This window comes from Octopus bimaculoides, chromosome 11 (assembly GCF_001194135.2).
Source record: "Octopus bimaculoides isolate UCB-OBI-ISO-001 chromosome 11, ASM119413v2, whole genome shotgun sequence".
In the NCBI taxonomy this organism is placed as follows: Eukaryota; Metazoa; Mollusca; class Cephalopoda; order Octopoda; family Octopodidae; genus Octopus; species Octopus bimaculoides.
In genome coordinates this window covers 58,239,848-58,249,460 of record NC_068991.1, presented here as the reverse complement: position 1 = coordinate 58,249,460, position 9,613 = coordinate 58,239,848, and the positions used below count along the sequence as shown (strand labels likewise).

Sequence of the window (9,613 nt, the reverse complement as noted above, 5' to 3'; positions counted from 1 at the left end):
TATATATGGTTTGAAAGCGTATATACAGGCGTGTATACGAGCATGTGTGTTTTAATGTTTTTATGTGTCAAAGTGTTATAAGCTTGACTCATCGCTACAATTTTTCATTTCCTGACGAGATCAATTGTTTACAATGAAAACAATTATCGATTGAAAAGTCTTTTTATCTAATAAAGTTATATGTTACAATATACAGCATAAAATAATTGGTCTCTTAAAAGACTATTTGGGCAGGAGAGATTCGATCCTGGGTGGTATTGGGTCACAGGACAATTATATATGTGCGAGACAGCAAAGTCTGGTCCAGTGGTTAGGGGTGTTGCACTCACGGTCACGAGATGATGGTTTCATTTCTTGGACAGGGTGGATCGTTATTTTCTTGAGCAAACGGCATCATTTCACGTTGTCCTTGTTCATTCAGCTATAAATGGGTGACATTGTGATGGAATATTCTTCCGATCAAGGGGAATGTTGGCCTGCTCGTCAAGCCAGTGTGTTGGCATCATTTGAAAGTTAAAAAAACGATGCAAAGCGTACTGAGACCAGCGATACATAGCAAGATCCGATAGTCTGGTCGGTACCGTGATAAACCATGGGATTACACCTAGAAATCTCCCCGCCAAAGTACAAACCCGGGTAAGGTTATTTATGGAAGAGCAGCAGTCACCTAGGCATGCCAGACTCCATTCTCCACACCACTGATGACAAAGGTTGATACAGCTTGGCACTAGCGATATTATAACTCATTTCTACAGCTGAGTGAACTGGAGCAAAATGAAATAAAGGATACAACATACAGCCCGGTTTGGTAATCGAACTCACTACCTCATGATTGGGGGCATGACGCTCTAACCACTGAGTCATGTGCCTTCAACATATATATGTGTGTGCATGCATGTGTGTGTGCATGTGTGTTTAATTCACCTACGTTCTATTTGATCTAAACATTTCTTTAAATATCATTTGATTCGAACCTAAAAACTTCGCTGGATATTATTGTCTGGGGTTCAGATGGCAGGTTACCTGATCCTCATGCCGTATAGCGATCGAAATCAAAACATTGCCTCCTGAACCGGAAGTCAGTCCGTCGCATTTACAGATGAGTGGGCTTCAACAACGCGAAATGAAATGTTTTGCTTAAGAACACATCTCACTGCCGGATTCGGGACTGGAAACCACTGGCCAATACCTTAACCAACTGGTCACGCGCTTTCTGCGATATAACAATTGATATGCATTTCATTCTCATTCTATATATATATCGTCCGCTCACACATCGTATCATGTGTGTGTGTGTTAGTGTGTATATATGTGTGTTTGGTTGCCTGTACGTGTGTGTATTCTGCGGTCTTCAGGGAATCAAACACACAGTGTTACGATCATCAGTGCTAGAGCCTAACCCTAAATGAAGCCCCCTCACTTCGAAACAAGACCTCGCTCTTAATTTGTTCTGTATACGACTTTACGATTTACCAATCAGAACACATCGGAGACAAGTTACATTGTTCCCTTCAACAGAAATACATTTTACCTATATTACATCTTACCTTTTCCACATCATTCTACCATTAAAATTTTACCCTACATCTTTTATCTTTTACGATATAACATCTGTTATATAAATGTTTGATGGTGATTAACCGATTAAAAGACGCTAAGATGATATTGCTTACAATTAGATATCAGCAAAGCAAAAGACACCAATTTTCTGTAATACAGTTAATAGTAAAAGCATTGTGTTATCTATTTTCTCTTACGTTCTTACTTTCAACTCTACTTCACAAATGTTATTGAAGGTATTATATTACTGCGCATAACAATATGAAAAGTAAATATCGTTTCCATCTGTTCACGGATCATAGTTTTAATTCCGCGTCCTAAGAAGAAGAATAGAAATAACAATAACAACAACAACAGCAACAATAATAATAATGATAATAATAATAATAATAATAATAATAATAATAATAATAATAATAATAATAATGATGATGATAATAATAATAATAATAATAATAATAATAATAATAATAATAATAATAATAATAATAATAATAATTTCTTTATTTAATAATGATTTCAAATTTTGCCACAAGGGCAACAGTTTTTTGAAGAAGTGGATAAGTCGATTACATCGACTCCAGTGTTTTACTGATACTTAATTTATCGACCTCTTTTAATTTGTTGGTTTCACGGTGGAACTGACAATAAAATTCCACACAGAGTAGGGTTTCTTCTATTTCGTTTGCTGTTCTGAGCAATCGCAAGTCAATTTTTGTTAGCTCCTTCTGCCCTAGCAGCATATTGTAGCAGGTTTTCTTTACCAAGCATTCAGCCATGTTTTTCTTTCACTGTTGATGGACCCACATACGCCAATCAGCCCACGTCCACCCATACCTTTCTTCATGTATTATTATTATTATCATTATTACTACTACTACTACTACTACTACTACTACTACTACTACTACTACTACTACTACTACTACTATTAATATTATTATTATTATTATTATTATTATTATTGTTGTTGTTGTTGTTGCTGCTGCTGCGGTGAAAATTGTGAGCACACCGAAAAAGCAGATGCCTAGCATCGTTTCTTCTGTTTTTTTTTGTTTTTTTTTTGTTCTGAGCTGAAAGCCCGACGATGCCAACTTTGCGTGTCATTCTTTTGGGTCAATAAATTGAAATAGCCGTGAAGTTTTGGACTCGATAATCAACTTGCCTGCCTCCCTCAAATGGCTGACCATGAAGTTGTCCAAAACTTCATTCACATTGAAATACACCTCATCAGAAAGTACTCCTATCCTTATTTGATACCCCATCACCCAGAAAAAGATATTAATGCAATTTCGAATAGTATGACCCAGCTAATTATTTAACCCGTTAAACTAAAACGAGTTCTAGGTTTCTTCTTTCGTTGTTCTAGAGATAATTTCTGTCAGGTATTCGTTTATTTATTTGAGAATTAATTTTAAAAAAATAACAATTAAATAAGGCATGATATACAGTAATATTTTTGTATTTAAAATAAACATTTCTAGCGATGCCTTCAGATGTTTCTTCGAACTTCACCACGTATTGTTGTAAACTGCATCATACGGAATCCTGGTATAGTGAAGAGCTATGAATTGAAATAATGAAGTGAATTATATTAATGAAAATAGCACAAGAAACAAAAAACATAATTCTAACAATTGTAACAATAAAATGGCGACACAGGTTTCATCTTGTATTTGTGAATTGAATAATCGACACAGTTTCTGTTTCTTTTATGTTAAAATACGCACAAACACAAAGACAACTAAATTTTGAAAGTCAAATACATCTAAACAGCCTTTACAAGCTTTAAGAGTTTTCTATAGAAATTACAACCTTATATTAATTTCATTTGTAAAAAATGTGAAATGGACATTAACATTTCGGTCAATCAAATAAATTTGACAAACTCCAGTATTTTTTCCTCATTCTCGCCACTTATACTTTTATTGTTCGTATAAAACATCGAATTGTCTTGTGTATCAATCGCTCGGAATATGTCTTTATTTTAATTTCTATTTAATAAAAGACTGAGAAAAAGAATTCAAGAAATAAACAGAAACGAACACAAAAATTCTGCCTTGTTTTTTATCTTTATATAAATATCAGGTTCTCGGTTTATTAGAAAAGAAGAAAACAATTCCTTTCGTTTAGAGAGCAATAATTTGGTTATTTTCAACGTAACTGATAATCAACGTTATCTGTTAATATACTAGCTTCTTTTCATTAGAATATTTTCTTAAACAAATCTGTTACTTGAGCCTCAATGAAAGTAAAAAGAAAATCTCATACGCAATAACTTCATAATAGCTCATAACATTAGGTTACATTACAAGGGAGACATGAAACATTCGTGCAGCAATGAAACTTAAGTGAAATTTATTTTAGATTATAATATGAAGAAAATAAAAAAAAAAAATAAAAGCAAACAAAATGTAAGACGAAATTCTTAAATATCAGAAACGCATTATAAAAAGAGTTATCGTATATTCTAGATTTAAATAAGATAAAATAAAATAAAATAAATTTTCTTGAATCTGAAATTTAATACCTTATTTCGTATTCCCAATGCCCAGCATTACTTAATGCATCAAAAATATTTCCATCAAAAATATTTTCAACATACACACACACGCACATAAATGTATATCCACTGGAATGCAGATACGGTCGAAGAAGTATATTGTATTATTTCATGTGTGTTTTTTTTTTTTTAACTCTGAAGTTTCTATGAGATGCAGACAATTTAGTAGACAGAAATGCTCGATGATAAATCAGAACAACTTCACATGTGAGTGAATGGGCGAAAACACGATTGGAAGCACCGTCTAACGGCAGTATCTTGACCTAGACATTTACATGCACACACAGACACACACAGACACACACACACACACACACACACACACATATATACACACACACACACACACACGTATACGCACTCATGCACACAAACACAAGAGCAATCATAGAGGAAAAAGTAGACGTAAGATACATTTGAAGTCGGTTTCATAATACCGACACATGCATTGAGGTTTTGTAATAATTCTTCATCACATCATCTTCTTTGGGTGCCATGTCCAGAATGTAAGAAATAGATTGTCATGTCATGTCACAATTCTCTGTTATTTGTTTTCTGTAACAGTTCAACTTCCTGGTATTTAATGTCACTTTCTTCCAACCAGTTTGTCAATCTTGACATCCATATCATCCTTCTCCTTCCTCTGCTTTTTCCCCTTCATTCTTTCTGGTCATCGCTAACTTTCCAGGCCCTCTCTCCTGATCACGCAACCAAGAAATCTCAGTTACTTGAGTCTTTCCTCACGAAGCAGTTTCTTACTTAACGTTGCCCGAATCATCATTTCTTTAGACACTTTGTTCATGCTATCCTCAATATTTTCATAAAGAAGCACATTCCACACCTCTCCGAGCACTTTCTCATTCCTGATGTCCTAAACCATGCTTCACATCCATACATTAATACAGGGTAGACACAGCAGTTCAATATAGGGAGCTCGGTACTGATGCTCAGAGCACACAATTTTCAGAAAGCATATTCTGCCAGCACTGTACTTTTGATCTCTTCACACATCTTGCATCTTCTGCGATAAAAGTTGTAAGGTCGTTGAAGGATGATACCTGCTTAATGATATGATTGTTCACTTTCAACAAGCACTTTGGACTACCTTTCGTTGTCACCACCATAATCTGTGTCTTCTTGAAATTTAGGAACATACGCTTCCTCTCACTTTCTCTAACCATTACATCCAGAAGTTTCTGAATTTCCTTTCCATTGTACAAATATACCTGTATGTTGAAAGAAAGAGAAATAGAAAACCCTACAACCTCATTATGAAGTGAACTATAATGCAGTGCCGTAAACGTATTACTGGTGCAGTACTAAATAAAACGTTTAGAAATTGTCGACTTACTGACTCAGATACTGAGCAAGAGGGAAGAGACATTCTTCCTTCGTTTGAATAGAAGAAAGTTAACTTGTAATCATTTAAGTACATCTTTTTTGTTGAGAAACTCTGCTTGTAAAACAACCAGGCAGAAGTATCTAATATGTATATCACATCGGTGACTTAATGCTACCGATCAATCGTCTGTTTAAATAAAAGAAATATTTAAAAAAAATCAAAACGGAAACAGAAATACAGGACAACGTAGAAATTACAATTAATTATATTATCTCAATACCGAAATTTAAATAAGAGAAAATGTTGCATTCCGGAGCTATGCTGCTCACAGTATTTTCCAGTTTAAAGTTATTTTCTTATGACGTCATTTATATACACCATATTGTGAACAGGACAATGTAAACGGCAAATAATCCCGTTATCTCATTATGTCTCCACAAACTATCGATATTCAGAATTATATTCTGTTTCTGGTTTATAGCCAACACAGAAATAAGCTTTTCACCGAACACTTGATAGGTAAGGATTCGATTTTAGGATACACAATATATTTCGATGTAGATTTGTCGTGAGTGGATTTTATTGACTGGACTGAGGCGATGATGGTTGAGTTTAGGAATGAAGATTTGTTTCTTGGGCTGTGTGAAGAAGTAAATGACAACACCCGTAAAGAATTAACAGAATATTAGATTACTCCACAAAGAGTTAAATTATGTTGGTCTTTTACAAATAACACAGGTCTGCGACATGGAATATTTTGAAAGTAGCTTTGATATTTGTATGTTACTTTATCTATTGATATTTCTGTGGTGCTAATTCAAAATATCAAAAAAGCTTTTACACATTACCGAAGGCTTTCGCACAATTTAATGATGACATATGGTTGGACAAAATGAATATAATAAAAATGAATTTGGTACTATATTTAGCAAAATAAAATGGCGCAAATGCATTTGAAAGTTAACAGAGCAGACTTTTATAAGGATTCTGTTTATTTTTTACGTTCAACACCTCAAAGTCTCTTCTTTCACACTTAGAAAATACGTTTGGAACACTTTCATGTGTGATAGACATTCATGAAGCACTATCTGGCAGTAGTCGATCATAATATTGCCATTCCATCCTTTCCGATATCTTTCTACATCTCCTTTAGGCGTTAACGAAACATTTACATCTGCTCCTCACTCACATGCTTCACATTTCCCGGACAGAAATCCAAATGGGTTTCTAGGAAATGAACTTTAATGCTTATTTTACATCCTAAGGACACAAATTTTCCAGCGTTCTTCCAACTATGTTTTGTAGTTTGGATATTTGTGGTTACCCAAGATGTTCTTCATCACATCTTCAAAACTAATCCATCGTTTTAGAATCATTAAGAGAGTTTTCAAAATGTTCATCCTTGAAGAATTTCCTTATAGCTAGTCCTACATATACACCCTCTTCAGCCTTGGATTCTAATAGAGCAGGAAACTTGCTCCGCTAATACTTAAAGCTCTCTCCCTCCTGTGGAAAAGGATTTACGAATAGCTTCCTGAAGCCACGCTTTATAGGTTGAGGAGCCAAATGAACCCTTTTCGGATCACCTAAACTGTATGGATTAGTTTTTTAAAAACGTAACGCACCATCCGATTCAGCGTAATTAGCATAGTGCCTTAACTATAATCTCTGGCGCCTTCACACCTTATTCAGTTAAGATATAGCTTACCACTTCGTTACATTATGAATAGACGAACAAAACTACGGTTTGTCGTCTCCAGTTAAAGAATAAAACGTTTTAGTATTAGCATACATTAGAAACTAACGACAGCCAATATGTTATTTTGAGGCATTATCTAACTTTGGCTATTTGTTTATTTTACTTTCTATCCCATTTTGTGGAGGATGGATTTATCGGTTACCTGTTAATCGAATGTTCAATAAATGCTTCATTGAAATTATGATGACAAGAGTGACAAGGGAATAGAACAAAATCCAGAAAATACTTGTAATTAAGGGTACAGTTTTATTGGTTTTCTCGCCGTTCTTTATATTATCTGCCGATGTACATCGCCAGGAGATATACTGGGATCTTTCACACAATTACCACAATAATATTTTACTCACATGACGTTGTGGAATATAATAGCATAGGAGACAACGTCTCAAGATCAAATCGAGAATCACGCAATTGCAAATGGATTTCTCAGGTACTCAACTGTGCTTGCGACTGCATAGCAGTTAATAAGCTACGAGGTAAGGTTATATATAAGAGTTGAAAATAGAGTTGGAGTGAGCTAAGCAACGAATTGAAAGTAGTTAACTTTGGTATACGGTAGTAGCTGTATATATTTCTCTTTCTCTTTTTCCAGTTGCTACTGTGTAACACATACATACAACCACGGAAGGTTCTTAGAGCATATCAGTCCTCCTATGAGAAACATTTGCTCAATCCAATTTTGATATTCGAAGAAAAAGACTTCCCGCAATTGTTCTTATGTTGCGTTGTTCCAGAATGCAAGAAAGAACCAACAGAGAGAAAGAGAACTAAAAAGAGAGAGGAAGGAATGGCTAATACTTCACTGGTATCTTCTTTATCTTTCGTCTTTCATTTTTTATTTGACTCAGTCATTACACCGCAGCCATGCCGGAGCACCGACTTCAAGAATGTTAGTCGAGCGAATCGATCTCAGTTTATATTTTTGTAAAGCCTGGTACTTATTCCAGTAGGGGTAGCTTTTGCCAAACCACAACACCGGTTGTCAAACGGTTGTGGGGACAAAGGCAGGCAAAAACACGCACGCAAGGAAAAAGACACACACACGCACACACACACACACACACACACACACACACACACACATATATATATAGATATATATATGCATATACGTATATACGACGGTTTTTTTCAATTGCCATATACCAAATCTGCTCATAAGGTTTTGGTTAGCCGAAGGGCCATAGTGCAAACCTTTGCTCTCGGTACCACGAAGTAGGACTGAACCGGGAACCGCGCGGTTGGGAAACAAAGTCATTGCCACACAGCCACACTTGCGCTAATATGAAGAATGAAAATTTGATCTTACACTGAATTCAAGAGTGCAGAGAAAAGAAGCAGTAGAGCGTTGGATTATAGCCAAATTTGTAATGACTGTCGTAACACAGAACCGTTTATCCCAGTACCATCATGGGGTACGTGTATTTCAGTGTTATGTCATAGGCATTTACGAAGATTCAGATTTGTCTGTTGCCGTATGTCGTGCGAGACATGTCATTGCTGCCACGCTCCTGCCTGCTATTATTCAGCATTAAAGCAGTAACTAACATGCCATGTCTTGAATGACAACGTTCAACCATCTAATAATAACAATCAAATTCTTTCAAATAACATCTTAGCATCATACACACACACACGCACACACACATGGATACGCAGACGCAAACATAAACACACACACTTTCACACAAAAACGCACACGCACCCGCACACACACATATACACACAAAGAAGGAAATAAAAAAAAAAGACAATGAAAACGTAATAATCGATATAGAGAAATAGGTGACGGTCAAAACTGGAACACCAATGATCATTTGTATGCTCAATCGAAGCTGCCTTTGGGATAAACAGCAGCAATAACAAGAAGAAAAAAACGTAATAACAGTAGCAACATCAATTACGAATGACGGCCATTTTGTTTTCAGTCTAGTCTATTGCGAACAAATATCAGGAAGCAGCTGTGATAGGCATGCCTTTGAGAAAGGTGTTATCATATTACGTGAAATTATAATGAATGCCCTTCGTACAGGAAACAATAATATATCGGTGATATCTAAGGATTTCAATCTACTCACGTTTTCGTTCTGTAGCAATGTCAGTTATGTGAGAAATTAATAATATGCTACAGTATATAATTACATAAGAAAGAAAGATATTACAGTCTGGGTGAAAAATACAAATACAGGGTAAAAATATATAAAGAGCAAAAAATAATAAAGCTTCCAGCGTTAATAAAAGCATGCATATTAATGTAAAGCAAACCAATGTATAGTTTCGTATTTCTCATTTAAAAGGGTTTATGAATGTGTGCATGTCGGTATATATATACGTATATATATATATATACATACATACATATATATATATATATATATATATATATATA

General features: G+C 35.0%; 2 long non-coding RNA genes across 2 annotated transcripts; one reads left to right on the top strand and one right to left on the bottom strand.

Moving 5' to 3' along the window:
- Positions 1–3,006: 3,006 nt before the first annotated feature.
- LOC106869920 (uncharacterized) lies at positions 3,007–5,761 on the bottom strand. The gene is made up of 2 exons (XR_001409457.2): positions 5,475–5,761; positions 3,007–3,124 (listed from the first exon to the last, which is right to left on the bottom strand). It is a non-coding gene; the product is annotated as an uncharacterized LOC106869920 (long non-coding RNA).
- Positions 5,762–5,862: 101 nt separating this feature from the next.
- Positions 5,863–9,492, top strand: LOC128249098 (uncharacterized). Its single transcript, XR_008265226.1, has 2 exons — positions 5,863–5,984; positions 7,817–9,492. It is a non-coding gene; the product is annotated as an uncharacterized LOC128249098 (long non-coding RNA).
- Positions 9,493–9,613: the final 121 nt, after the last annotated feature.